The sequence below is a fragment of the Triturus cristatus genome, chromosome 3_2 (genome assembly GCF_964204655.1).
Source record: "Triturus cristatus chromosome 3_2, aTriCri1.1, whole genome shotgun sequence".
Taxonomy (NCBI): domain Eukaryota; kingdom Metazoa; phylum Chordata; class Amphibia; order Caudata; family Salamandridae; genus Triturus; species Triturus cristatus.
In genome coordinates, this window is record NC_140584.1 from 895,956,428 (window position 1) to 895,970,507 (window position 14,080).

Here is a 14,080-nt window from a genome sequence, read left to right on the forward strand (position 1 = left end):
ACATATTTACGGGAATGGTGGTGCAACGCATCAAGTTACTTTGCTGCCCTGCGTCACAGGGAAAGGGCAGAAATGCACCGTCTTTATCCAATACGGTGCATTCCTGCCTTTGCCAAGTGTGCTGGTGCCGTTTCGTCAGCCTAGCGCCAACGCAGGCACCCTTGCACCATGATGCAAGGGTACCTCCGTTGCATGCAGCATTGTTTTTGTGCACAAAAGCAAACCTGAGAGGCTTTTTCCTCTTTGTATGTGTGCTGCACATATAGAAAGAGGAAAACAGGGAGAAATAAAGATTTTTCTCCTTGTTGTGCCTCCCTTGGGGGGGGCGTAAGATTTTGAATCAGTCCCAGGTTTAAAAGTCCTTGTAAATCTGGGAATGCATACAAAACGTGAGAGTTGAATGGGAACACCCACTGCAACGCCTCCCTTGTGCAGAGTAAGTCAAAGCAGCAATGAGTGTTTTTTGCCTCAAACGTTGAGGACATGAAAACTGTGCTCTTAGTGTACACAGGTAAGCCTTTGGTGTACTCGTGGACAGCAAGGAAGGGCATAAGCAGGGCTCAGAAGATTAAGGGATTCTTGAGGAAAATCTGATCTGACTCACAGAAACCCACAGGGCTCCTCCACATTCATGTCATCCAGCAAGCTACTCAAACATCGACATTATGTATTCAAGTGTCCTGCTAACTATACCTTTTGAACTGTCTGGCTTGCTAACTCTCCTACCCACAAAAAACTTGAAAGAGCTCTTGAGGGTAAAAGGCAAAATTATATTTTCATTCGGGAAGTGAAGGATACATCCAACTTTATTTTTTGTGGTGACACAATCGTACATTAGTTAGACTGTAATGCATTGCTAAAACAAAATCACAAACCTAAGAGGTCCCAAGGGCAAGACCTATTGGCTTTGCCAATGCTTGTTTAGATATCTCATTTACTAAATGGGGCACTTTTAGTTTGGTGCCAGACAGGGCCAAACTGGGAACCCAAAGCAGCCCTGGGAAATTTCTGTCCATCCCCTGCACAGTGTGATGCATGTGAACGCAGCAAGCAAGCCTGATGACTGCACAAGGGACACGGGGAGAGGGTGTTCTCTCCCCTAGAAAATTTTGGAAAAAATTACATAAATGGTGCATTCTACAACACATTGTATTATGTATTCCATTGTATTAGCTTTTAGAGAACAGTAAATGATGACCTTACGGTGCACCAGGATACGACAATCTTGTTGGGGCCCTTCAAGGATTCCCTCACTATCACCCTCCAACAGCGCCCCTCATCTCTCCACTGCCCCTCTCTCACATGTATTTAAATTGTTTGATAGTGCCTCTCATACCAGTGAGGGACTTGGAGCACTTTACATCATGCACACATACAGAGACAATTAATCATACGTGTGTAAATCAATGTTTAGAAAATGTTTACAACACAAAAAGGGCTACAAGGTGTTAGGATTCACATGCCATCAATTCTGGTTGGCATTTTTTTAAGATCTGGAACACAACCCGAGGTTTCAAAATGTAACACAGTAGTTGGATTTTCTAAAAAGAATGTATTTCTTCCCAAACAAACCAATTTTAGCAGTATTAGGATAATGAATGACGGGGAAAAAACATAACTTCCAAACCTTCACCATGCAGTTTGCATGTAGCTCTCTGTGACAAAAGCAGTAACCCACTGAGCTTTGCCCATTAAATACAGTTCTGTGATTTGTATGGTACAGGTTCTTTGCAGCGGGCATTTTAACCCTCTTTGCTACAATGGATGGGTCAAAACTGGCAATAGACAATACTCCAATCTCTCTCCAACAGGAAGATCAACCACCAGAGATATAAATCTTGACTCTTTTATTGTTGCCTGAAATCTGCTGGGCTTACAAGGAATCCTGCAGTGATTTTTGCGTTTTTGAGAGTGAGAAGTGAGTCATTGTGCTGGACAGCCCTGCGGTTTTTGTTACTGGGGGTCGATTTTGCAGCCTCCAGTAATAAACCCAGATGCCCAGTACACCAGCCCGGCCTTGGAGCCAGGGCTTATTTGTTTTCACAGTCAGACCCTGGATGGGGCTCACAAGGGGCTCTGGTGTCACAGAAATGGACACCTCGGGCTGCTTTTATGTTATATCCTTGGAAAAGGGTAAACAGTATTTTCAAAAAGACCACATCCCTGAACATAGACAGAGAAGCAGTACACATTTTATAAAATATAATATGGAAAACAGCAGATAAGACATTAAACATTTTCCACATTTATTTTTAAAACGCGCCAAGGTTTGAGCACAGTCTGCCACGAATTCCAGTCCTCTTCCTTTCCGTGTGGTATTGTCAGTCTGGGTGCAGGGCCGGCTTTAGAGCTGGTGGCGCCCTGTGCGACAATGTTTGTTGGCGCCCCCCCAATGACCACCTCCACCACGGATTCTCTCACTAGCACCCTTTAACAGTGACCAAGTCTCCATAACCACAGTCTCTCAGATGCATTGAATTAGTTATATAGCGCCACTCATACCAGTGTAGGGTGTCCAAGCACTTTGCATCACACACACATTACACAGAGACAATCAATCATACGTGTGTAAATCAGTGTATAGGAAATGTTACATAACCCAAAAGGACTAAAAGTGTAGGAGTCACATGTCATCCATACTAGTATAGTTTAAGAGTTCTTGGTGTGGAGAAGCACAAACTCGGAGTCGAACAAGAAACAGCATAGTTGGGAGTTTTCTTTAATAACAAGAATCGATTTCTAGCCAAATTAAATCTTTTTGCAACATTAATCAATGTTCTAATAATGTATACTTTGCAGTGTGTATGCAGTTCTAGGATGAAAGTTAGTAGCTCACTATTCTATATTAGGACTTTAAGTTATAAATTGCAAGTAACAAAAAAGATGTCTCTTTTGAAAGCAGTAACCTGCTGATCTGTTTACATCATACCCACTCTGTAATATACTTGGTACACGTTATTTGCAGCAGGCATATTAACCCTCTGCACTAACTTCACCGAAGTCAAAACCTCAACTATAGAAAATGCTCATCTCTCTCCAGGAAGATAATTAATCACACGAGTTTTATTGACATTTATGTGAGGCCTGGTAATTGTGGAGGAAAGAAACGCTGCAGCAGGTGCTTCAAAAGCACAATAAACTTTCAAACACGGCGCCCCCAGGAAGCCAGCACCCAGTGAGTGGGTCGCACCGCCCTAAAACCGGCCCTGTCTGGGTGAGCTCGAAAATAAAGGGCAGATGAGGTCAAGGGCGGGGCCGCCAATGCGTCCTAATGTGTCCATTGTATTGGTCACAGTGGGGGCAGGCGGGTGGCCTCCTCACTAAATGAGGTGTAAATCACTGCACAGCCGGGCCCATCAGAGGTAGCCGGGTTTTTGTGCCTATTGATTGCTCCTCCAGTGCACCATGGCTCCTACAGTGTTGCTGGGCAGGTCCCTGCCCACAGATACAGTGGGGAAGGGGGAGGGGGTCCTGGCAACTGCAGAGGCCTTCCTCGCTATGCAGCACACCGGCCTGGATGATGCTGTAGTATTTCTTTTAAGCTCAGAGCATTCCTGCCGTCCCGGGACGCATTTTTGAAACGAAGAAGTAGGGGAACGGACTTGGTTAAATTAAATAAGTAGGGGCACGCCGTGCCCCTCCGTTCCCGCCCACTTCGACCACTGCGTATGGTATAAACCGATGTGCCCGTACACCTTAACCAAACACAATTGCTTTATCTGGCTTTAAAACCCCAGTTTCCTCAAAACATGCCAAGCAAAGGGAACACTTTGTTTTCTAAGCAAACACATGTAAACAGTCATTTAACCATTGAAATACCTGACCTAGTTAGAGTGACTGACATACATTGAGAGACTATAGAGGTTATGGAGAGTTCTGGTGGAGCACCCCCATAAAGCAAGGGTGCTCCCAGCCCACCTGCCCTGTGGTACCCACACGGTCTAGAGCAGAGGTCTCCAAACTGGGGGGCGGACCCCCTAGGGGGGCCTCAAGTGATGGGGGGGAGGGGGGGCGCCAGTCTCTGGCCAGAAGAAACATAATGCTTTGTTTTTAGCCCCAAAAAATGAGCGGCAGTAAGCTCGTCTGTAATGGGCCATCATTAACATCCTTTGTCATTTAAATCCTGGCTGGGAGAAGGTGTCAAGAGGGAAGGGACTCCAAATTTTCTCCTAAACCCCCACTGCCATTTCGAATATTCACACTGTGGATACTATTACACAGTAGTAAGGCCTGCCTCACCAGAATAGTATGTTTGGAAATCCTGTATTTGTTTGCATTTCTAAAACAGTGACAGAACCTAGCTGCAATGTTTAAATAAGTCTAGAAATATTTAAACATTGCCACACATTGACTGGTCTAGAGTGTGAGGAAGAGCTGGGTTTACGCCGGTGCCGGAAACATTGTAGGGGGGGTGTCTGCCACCACTAGGTCACCAGGACAAAACAACGAATACCCTCCCTGTTCAGGTCCAGAGATTGTCACTCATTTCCCCCACCAGGAATGGTCGTGTAAGACATGATGGTCCAAGGCAGGGGAAATGCACAACTGCCCCAAAGCACTTTTTACGAGTTAAGGCACCTGCTTGGGAGTTTGTTTTCAGAAAACAGAAAACTTTGCATAGCGAGCAGCTAACAGGGCATCTGTAGGGTTCTGTTCTCTTCAGTGCAGCCGCCACACCACCGGGACCCCAGAATGGACTGAATGTGGTGGGCTGTTCCCTGCTGGGAGGACAGAGGCCATGACCTCCGCTGACCTTGCAGACGGATGGGCTGCCTGCCAGAGCATAAACAACCCTGTTCTCCTTTCATTCACAGTTTGCACTGGCTCTTGGATACGAAAAGAGAGACATGGACATTGGGACAGAGAACCATGGGTGTTATCACTAGGACACTACAATGCAACAAACAAACACAGATTTATTTATTTATTATGCTTTTTGTTTTTAGCGCGGACATTACCCAAAGGTTCTAGATCGCTTTACAATGAGCAATGTTCGTTACAAAGATACATGATTACAAAGACAGAGGATCCATCGAAAATTAGAAAGGTAGACTCCAACACAGGGGCAAGAATACACAGACACTAAGCAAAGAAGACACAGACATGTGGACAGGCAAGTCGATACATGGAATGGGAGATTCTGACAATGGGGCAGGATAACAGCGGCGGCGGCTCTTCCGCTAAGGCGGAGGAGCGCTGCTCCACTGCTCAACGTTGAGCAGTGGAAAAAGGCAAAATAAAATGATAACACATTGTCATTATCATTTTATTTTTCCAAGGCAGTTTTACAGGGAGGGGCGGGGCTGCCATCACAGCCAGCAGGGGGAGAAGTGGTTGGGGCACTTAAGTGTGCATGATGGCTTGGTCGGACGTCTTGGGCCACCCAGATAGCCATGCGCACTTTGCATGTTCTCCACCGGGCTGTAATGCATAGTCTTGGTGAAAAACATGCACAGGTCCCACTCCCTATCTGAGCACCGAACCACGGCACTCAGACAAATCACAACACTGCTGTCATGCTGGTGACTGTCGTGATTGGCTTAGGGAAGCCTGTGTGCTTCCTGCTTCCGGTCCAGGAAGAACAGAAGAGTGTATGGAGGAGAGCTGGCGGCCAGCACCCAGGTAAGTGACATTGTATATTTTTTTCTTCCTCACCCCCACCCTCTTATCCCCGCCTCACCTGTACTACTCTGTGGCACCCACCACTAGACCAGGACACATAAACATTTGGACTGATAACAGCAAAAAGCAAAACCCAGATCCCGGGAAAGTGAGATATTAACTCTTCAAAAGGCGAAAGACACAGGCACTGGCACTGCGTTTGGAGACAAAGTCTGCCGGACACGGAAGCATTGACACAAGGAAAAGAAGACATGTACACGGGGACAGGAGATACTGGGACAGACCAACATACAGATGGATATTAAGAGACTGAGGAACAAATTAGGAGGTGAGGAAACATCAAGACTTCCACCAGTAGCAGGAAGCAGTACTGTCAATGAGAAAAAGAAATACATGCGGTAGAACACAAATATAGAAACTGGCAAGCACAATCAGCAGGACAGGGAGTCAAAAATATTGGAATAGAAAAACATACTTACCAGCGTGCACCATCAGATTTTTCAGTATCACTGATAAAATTGACTTCAAGAGCAAAGCTGAATCATCATGTTGTACTACGAAGTCACACTCTCCACTAGTGCCTTGTAGTCTCCAAGGCTGGGACTCGTGGTTCTGTGGACTATTGTAATGTGAAATCAATTCAATTCATAAGGCACCTGAACTCGAAGTTATCCATGTGCCAACACAATCCTGCCTCGCTGGGAATTGTACCTAAAGTGGAAGATATTAAGATATCCAATACACCAGTCTGTGCTTGACCTTGTGGTCATGGATTCAAATTGTGGCAGGTCCACTCAGCCTTTCATCCTTCTGAATTTAATAAAATGTGTGCCATTGAGTTGTGTAACAATAGACAACTATTAGTGCATGCCAAAATACTCTATGAGGGAATTAGAATGTGCCCAGGCAAGGCTCTTAGCCATAGCTAGGATTGTATTAGCCACCAAGGGTCATGACCACTATTTTGGCCCCATGCCCCCCCTATTTCTCCCATTGCATCTCATTGCTGTTCCCACCAGATGGCTGCCAGGGGTTTCCTGCGGTGGGGGTGGGGGGTGCAGGGGTTCGAGCCCTGTGTAGTCAAGGGGTGTGGTGTGCCTGTAGGTTTTTAAACCAGCCTTGCCACGGGGTCAGGCCTCTTTGTATCCCCGCCTGAACCCAGTTAGAAGACCTCATGCCAGAGGTAGCTGCTTTCATCTTGTTTGTTCTTTAATTCTCAGTGAAGATGGTGAGTGTGCAGGGGTGGGAAAGAGGGGCAAAGTATATTCTTAGCTGTTCAGGCATGAAAGTCAAGGGCAAAAAGCATTCTGATATCTTGGAAGGTAGGCGCGTGTGTTGAAACAGAAGATTCCTCTGCCTGGCGTGTTGGGACGGAACAGTCCTCTGCCTGGTAAAAAACGTGTACCCCTGTCCTGATTGCCCAACAGTACTGTTGTCTGAATCCCTAATGCTGATTGTTTGTCCTAGGTGAACACAAATCATGCATTTGCACCATGACCAAGGCCTGTCTCAAGGATTGCCATCTTGTTGGACCCAGTAGCGGCTGCTCTCATGGCAGAGTGGTAGGGGTGGGGAAGGGGTGTGAGGTCGGGGGGGACGGACAGATGACAAATATAAAGAAAACAAAGAACTTACCTTCATCTTGCCAATCGGTGCTTGTTAGAAATGGGGGTCTTTATCTAAACTCAAGACCAAAACGACAAAAATCCAACATACAAGTATTAATAAAATTACTTTGAAAAGGTTTTAGGCGCTGGGGAGGAGGGGGTGCATGAGAGCACTTTACACCTCACCCAGTCACCAGGCTCTTACAGGCCCAACCAAAATGGGACCTCATAGGGATATCCTGTGTGGGAGATCTGTGGGTGAGGGGCGACATACGAACATTTCAAATACTCAACCAGGAATACAAATGATCTAATACTCAAAATTTCGCCACCTGCAAACTAAACACGCACTGCAGGCGATCCCCAAGGGTTAGATACTCCCGGAGTCCACTCTGCTGGAAGACAGAATCCTAATAGACTATATGATTAGGAAAGCAATATCCCTAACGTACCAGAAACTGACAAATAACTTCCCGGACCCCCTCACCAAACTTAAAGAAAGGTGGCAGATCGATATAGGGGAAATTGGTGAGGAGGAATGGCAATACGATCTATCATTCCCGAAAGAAGTGGCTATATCGGATAAGTTCCGATTTGTACAATTGACGATACTTCACAGAATTTACTACTCGCGTAGCCGCTTGGTTAGAATGGGCAAAATAGAGGATACCACTTGTGGAAAGGGATGTGGCCGAGAGGGAACATACTACCACATTATCTGGAAATGCCCCAGGAGACGGCTATACTGGGAGTCCATTACATGGAAGATGTCCGAAGTTACAGGGATAAAACTGACCCCCACTCCGAGCTGGTGTATCCTTAATATATAGGAATCCACAGATCTTAGTGAAAAAGGGCGGATCTGGGTAGCATTGGGGTTCATAATCGCAAAACGGAATATTGCTAGACCATGGAGGGCCCGTAGTTGCCGTGCATGTGTGAATGGGAGAGGGACCTCAATTGGTGTATGATAGCAGAGAAAAAGGTATATACAAGTAGGGGTGCCCAAAGAAATGGGAGCAGATCTGGAATATGTGAAATGCATACTGTGGGAATTTGTGTGAGAGCCTGCGAGAAGAGGCACAGAGGAGAGTGAATCAGACGGTCAATTGCCCGTAACGGTAATAAGTAAAATACAGAGTGCAGAATGTAGGGTGGGGAAAAGGGACAAACCCAGGAACGTGAAATTGTACTTATAATACAACGGGTATTGAAAAATGTATAACATTTTATGTTTCCTGTCACATCAATAAAAAGGATTAAAAAAAAAAGGCGAACAGCCGCAGCGATGGGAGTCATCGAAAACCAATGAGATACAACATTTCCTGAGACCTGCGGGGTGCGATGCAACAGTTCTGCTGCACTCAGGAGAGCGGTGCGTCAGGTCCGGCTTTTGGGGGAAAGCGATGCGTCGATTCTGAGGCGACTCCGATCTGCGGGTAATCCGTCGGGAAAAACTTGCTGCACAGGTACGATGCGTGAAAATCCGGGGTGCGTCGGCGATCGATGCGACGGCATCAAGCGGCGCTTCATTGGTTTCTTCAGCCGCAACCCCTTGATGCATCAGTTCTTGCAGCGGTGACAGGTGCTGCGTCAGTTTTGGCAGCGGTGCAGTGATGCGCGGAGATTCTTCTTGCACCCCGGTTATGCCTCGGGAAAACTGCCGGAAGAAGAGCGATGCGTCAATTTTCTTGTAATTGCTTTCCTCTTCCAGCTCCCAACAGCAGAAACAACCTCCAGAGGCCCTAGACAGTCACAGGCACCTCCTGGCAGGTCAGAACTCCCAGTAAGGATGTTCAGGGGAGCTGGGGGTGAAGTCTTTGTGTCCCTAAGACTTCAAAACAAGAGGCAAGCTCTACTCAAGCCCTTGGAGAGCTTCTTCAAGCAGAGGATACAGCACACAGCAAAGTCCTTCTCCTTTCCTGGGCAGAAACAGCTACTGCAGGCCAACCCCAGACACACAGCAAAGGGGCAGTACTTCTCCTCAGTTTCTCCAGCTCTTCTCCTTGGCAAAGGTTCCTCTTGATTTCAGAAGTAGTCTAAAGTTCAGGAATTTTAGGTCTAATACTCATACCCCAAAATGTCTTTGTTCTCTTTGTGCAAGGGTCTCTGAGCCCAGTCCAAACCAGTTCTGTCCTCACTGGTGCAGTATGACCGCAAGGGGTGGAGACAGGCACTATTTAGGTGCAAGAAAATCTCCTCCCACTACTCTAAATTTAGCCAAGTTCTATTCAGGCCAGCTCTGAGTCATTCAGGAAGGGCCAGGCACACCTCACCACTCCCCCAGTGGCTGTCTACAGTGAATGCACATCCCCAGCCTCTGTCACTCCAAAACCAGACAGTCAATATATAAACAGGCAGAGGCACACAGAATGGTTAAACAAGACAATGCCTACTGTCTAAAAGTGGCATTTTCAAACACACTATTTAAAAACCATCTTTACTAAAAGACGTGTTATTAAATTCTGAGTTTCGAGAGCATAAAATTTATTTCTCTAACTTGTTCCAATGGGAAGTTATATTTTTAAGATGTTATAGATAAACTCCCATTCTATCCTATGGGGCAAGATAGCCTTTCAATAGTGAAAAACAAAACTGGCAGTATTTCACTATCAGGACATGTCACACACACCAGTACATGTCCTACCTTTCACTTACACTGCACCCTCCCAGCGGGCTACCTTGGGCCTACTATAGGGGTGCCTTGCATGTAGAAAAAGGGAAGGTTAGGGCCTGGCAAGTGGGTGCACCTGCCAAGTCGACATGGCAGTTAACAACTGCGCACAGACATTGTAGTGGCAGGTCTGAGTTAACCTTTTGAGACCTACTCATGTGGTTGGCACAATCAGTGCTGCAGGCCCACTAGTAGCATTTGATTTACAGGCCCTGGCACACTCAGTGCACTTCACTAGGGGCTTATCAGTAAATCAAATATGCCAATAATGGATTAACAATCATGTTCACAATTTACAGAGAGAGCATATGCACTTTAGCACTGATCAGCAGTGGTAAAGCACCCAGAGAGCTAAAACTAACAACACCAGGTCAGGAAAAAATAGGAGGAAGAAGCAAAACATTTGGGGCTAACCCTGCAAAAAGGGCCAAGTCCAACAATGCTCTTGTCCTTTCTGCTGAGGCTCCCAGACCCCCTGCAGCCAATCTTAGTGCTTCTCTCGTGCATGAGAGAAGCACTGGGATTGACCTGAGCGGGCTTGTTTTATGCTCCAAAGGGGAGTGGGAGCCTACGCCTGATATTCTTCCCACCTGGCAATGCAGCTTGAGTTGGGGAGATGTCAGTCTGCATGAGGGTTTGGCCATCCTGAGACAGCCAGCCAAACCATCATGAGCACTGAGTGCTTGCCACCACTCCTCCTGTGACTGCCCACCCTGTAATGGCCCTGCCCCCAAGACGCTGCAGGAAAGTAAAAATAAAACGATAATAAACATGTTTTATTATCGTTTTATTTTTCAAATTTTGAGGTTGCTGGCAGGGGGAGGGGGCAACGATCCTTCACCATAGCGGAGGACCCACCACTGGTTGGATTGGGAGTGACGCCCAAAACCTCATAGTGGTGGAAGCCTACTATCTTCACCAGGAGTTGAGCTGCATGAGTGGATGTAGTGATCAGTATTAAGAATATGACCTTTTTACCCTGTGTCACTGGAGGGAGGCCTACAGGCTCACCCACTTTTTTTTAAAAGTTCTGTTGCAGTGTGCTTAGCTCACCCTTTGCCTACATCAGGTAGAAGTGGAGTTCTGCATAGAACTGGAGTAGTGACTGTGTTAGTTGCCTGTGTGCCTGGGAAGGGTACAGTATAAGGATGGAGCAGTACATTTGTGGTTAGAACATATACTGGGTGTATGTATACTTGAGAGGAATACATTAACTGAGAGATTTAGTGCTGTGCAGTGTGTGCACAGTGACATTATGTGATGGGTGTATGTGTGCTTGCTTGAAGTACAATGCATGCAGGGTGAAGAGTTGTGCAGCGCACATAGTGAGTGTGTGTGCTGGCAGTGAGTGTATTTTGAAATAACATACCCTGGTTAAAGACAGAAAAGCTTCAGTGCTGAACAGTGTGTGCAGACTGAGTGTGAGTGCTAAAGTCATGTGTACATGTGAGGGTACAACGCATACAGGTATTAGTGCTGAACGGAAAGTGTGTTCTGAATGTACAGAGTGAGTGTGCCTGCAATTGCACTGAGTACCCTGGGTTCCATTTTGGGAAGCCCAGGCCTGCCTGGTAAAGACATGAGGAGGAGAGGAATCCCCCCAAGACAGAGTTGTGTCTTGCTGCACTTCTGTGAGCTGGGTCTGGAAAGAAGAGGTTCCCTTTACATCTCAAAGACTGCTCTTTGTTTCAGTTATGGTTCACAAGGAAGGGGCCTGGACACATACGAGAAAGGGAGATGGGCTGATAAGAGAATCATAAAGAATAGCATTGGGGATCTGAGATTAACCCTTTGATGCACATATCACAGTGGCTGACAGCCAGGTGTAAACTCTGGTCCTTCACATGAATTATGATGGGGACAATCAGCTTTGCCTGCTGTGACAGACCTTTTGCATGAAGGAAGATTGTAATCTTAATTGCATTTATATAGCACTTACTACCCCTGATGAGACGTCAAAACACTTTTTCTGCAAGTAGCACTCTACTCCGGGAGCTATGAAATCAATTTGACGGTTGGAAATGTGAGTTTGCTATTTGGATTGTAAAAGGATAGTGGAGGGATAGAAGAGGGAAGGGTTAAGATGAAAGAAGTGCCCCATTGAAAAAGCAGCAGAACCCCAACATAAAACTTCAAAGACCCAGACCCTAAACTACATTTGATGCCTAGAAAAGGACTATAAGAAGGGGAGGTTAAGTACCCACAAATGCCAAGCAGCCAGATGGGCTGTTTGAGAAGAGGAAGCTCTGCTGTGACCCGGACTCTGAGCCAAGGTGTAGAAAGCTGACTTTTTATATGGTATACCAATAAGAGGTATGCCCTGCAGAGATTCCAGATATTCCCTTACTAGTGGACAGGGGCTTTCTCTAGCAATCCCAAAGTGATCTTTTAGGGGGTAGTGTGGTTGAGCAGCCATAGGCTTATCAGAGAAGAGTGTTAGGCACCTGTTGCACACATGCATCTAATAAATGACACACATGACTCAATAAAGAGATGCACACCAATTTATAAAAATAACACTTACCTTTATATAATGTTAGGCATCAAGATCATCAAAATCATGTAAGTACTTTTCAAAATAGCAGGTTTAAAGAAAACAGGTTTTAGATACTGTAAATTGTAGTTGAAGCACTTCGCGACAATGTTAGCCTAGGAAGAAAAAATACGCCACAAACTGTCACTTAACGACTTACAGGACCTTCCTCTGGGATGTAAGCTGAGTATGGGTCAAGGTTAAAGGCAGCACCAACAGGTCACCTCAGGAGACACTGGAGCATCTGGGTGTGTTTTTGTGTCAGGTGATATTGATACTATAAATCATGGGTGAAGCACTTCGCGATAATGTTAACCTATGGAGCAAAACATGTATTGAATTCGGGCACTCAACAGCAAATTCCGGGACAAACTGTCTGGACTTAAGGTGTGTATGGGGCAAGGTCCAAGGCAGCACTAACAGTTCACTTTGGGCAGCACTGTGGTAGCCGGGTGCAGAGGTGCCTCACAATGTCAGGTGCCCCATTCAAGTCTATGGAGATCGGTCTGTTGGTAAAGAGGCTGCAGGCTCGCACTGGGAGACTGGTTGGGCTGAACCAACAAGGAGGCACAGGCCTCACGGTGCTTGGGGACATGATGATACCTCTGGTCCTCTTCTCCACAGGCCAGGGTCAATGGGTGCAGAGGTGTCCTTAGTTGTTGGGTTTTCATCCCAGAGAGCCCTCCCTGTAAAGGGGGGCTGCAAACAGAGACTGCAGGCGGCGCCGGAAAATCCACAGTGAGCAACTCCAAGGGGGGCTTTGTCACTGGAGGGTGGTGGGAACACACTGGCACCAGTGTCCCACTTCAGCTCATGCTAGGAAACGTGGGTACAGTGGTGCTTTGCGAAGTCTGGTTTTTGCAGTTCCAGAGTCTCACAATCTTCTTTAGGGTACCTGCAGGATGCAGGCACGCAGCTCTGCAGCACTATGGGAGTCCCTAGTTCTTTGTTGAAAGCAGGTAGGCCTCCCAGTCTTTGGAGGCACAGCCGCTGCAGGACGAGACGAATTTTGGCACACTTCAACGGGAACAGCAGACAGGTTGGCGGGGCGGGCGCTGGGTCAGTTGCTTCTTCCACAGTCTGTGCTTTTACAGCTTTTCAGTGTCCTTCTTCTACGTAGGTCAGCAGGAATGTGAATCTCTAGTGCCAGGGTCTCCTCTAAATACTGCATTTAGCGGCGGTAGGGGAGTGTAGTGTAGTAGCCAATGGGCTACCTACCCTTGGGGTCACAGCTCCCTCTAAAAGACCACTTCCTGTGGGAAGTGGGCATAACCCTGTCCCAGAATTCCTAAGTTTGCCATCACCAACATGACTAACTTTGAAAAGTTCCCTCCCCTTTAGGTAGCCCATCTTAGGGGTGGTACTAGCCTAAGGGTGGACACGCCTATCTGACTAGCTAACTTTCCTGCCTGTAGAGGTGCCAAAGGGCTCTGATAAAGGGGGTTGGCTTCCTCTCATGTGAGAGAAACCAGTTTTGCAGACCCAAGGCAGTGGGCTTCTTTGAAGCTCTCCTGCTCTGGAATGCTAATCTGCAAGTCATCCTGTGGGGGAGGGGGTGTAAAACATGATCTGACCGAGCAGGCCTGGTTTCTGGCCTCCCAAGAGCAAAGGCCCTCACCCTTGGGGGTCAGAAACTCGTCTCTG